The sequence below is a fragment of the Arachis hypogaea genome, chromosome 13 (assembly GCF_003086295.3).
Source record: "Arachis hypogaea cultivar Tifrunner chromosome 13, arahy.Tifrunner.gnm2.J5K5, whole genome shotgun sequence".
Lineage (NCBI taxonomy): Eukaryota > Viridiplantae > Streptophyta > Magnoliopsida > Fabales > Fabaceae > Arachis > Arachis hypogaea.
The window spans coordinates 26,754,809-26,755,821 of record NC_092048.1 but is presented as its reverse complement, the minus strand read 5'-3'; the positions used below and the strand labels follow the sequence as shown (position 1 = coordinate 26,755,821).

Sequence of the window (1,013 nt, the reverse complement as noted above, 5' to 3'; positions counted from 1 at the left end):
ATAGTGGCTGTGAGTAAGTGTTTTGTGTGGTCTGGTATAGTTTTTGGTTGGAGTTTAGGTGGGTGGAGTTGTTATACTGGTTCGGATTATGGGATCGGTGGTCTTGGCCTTGGTTTTGTTAGTTTTCCCACCCAAAGTTTGGGTGGTTCCTCCAACCAGAGTTATAGGTTTTAGAATATGGATCATTAGCTTGCCTAGATGAATTTCCAAGGTAATTAGCTTCCTCCCAGTTAACTCTTTCTTCTGTGTCCAACTCTTCTTGAGGTGATGATTGAGTGTGGATAGTTGCAGCCTGATTCTTCTCCATTTGCTTGGTCAATTCAGCCAGTTACTTGGTGATCATCTTATTCTGGGCCTGGATTGCATCCATATGGTTTAATTCTAAGACTCTTCTGTTGTTGCTCCTGTCTGAGGCATAAAAATACTCATTGTCAGCCACTATCTCTATAACATCAATGGCTTCTTCAATGGTCTTCTTCTTGTTTAGGGAACCTCCAGATGAGTGGTCTACAACCTTCTTTGATTCATAACTCATCCCTTCATAAAAGATATGGATTTGCACCCACTCATTAAACATATCAGGGGGGCATTTCCTTGTCAAATCTTTGAATCTCTCCCAGGCTTTATAAAGAGTCTCACCATCCTACTGTCTGAATGTCTGCACTTCAATTCTTAGCCTGTTTACTTTCTGTGGAGGGTAGAACCTTGTTAAGAATCTATTTATTACATCTTCCCAGGTTGTCAAGCTTTCCTTGGGGAATGATTCTAGCCATTTTGATGCTTTGTCCCTCAAAGAAAATGGAAATAGTAGCAATCTATAAGTATCAGGATGAACACCATTAGATTTAACTATGTCACATATCCTTTAGAATTTAGTGACATGCTCATTAGGATCCTCTTGGGCACTTCCTCCAAAAGAACAGTTGTTTTGCACAAGAGTTATGAGCTGAGGCTTCAATTCGAAATTATTAGCATGGATGGTTGGATTTTGAATGCTGCTACCACAATTTCCT

General features: G+C 40.1%; 1 non-coding gene across 1 annotated transcript; it reads left to right on the top strand.

Annotated features, from left to right (window-relative positions):
- The first annotated feature begins 571 nt into the window (after positions 1-571).
- Positions 572-679, top strand: LOC112739972 (small nucleolar RNA R71). Its single transcript, XR_003170905.1, has one exon. It is a non-coding gene; the product is annotated as a small nucleolar RNA R71 (small nucleolar RNA).
- The last annotated feature ends 334 nt before the right edge of the window (positions 680-1,013 follow it).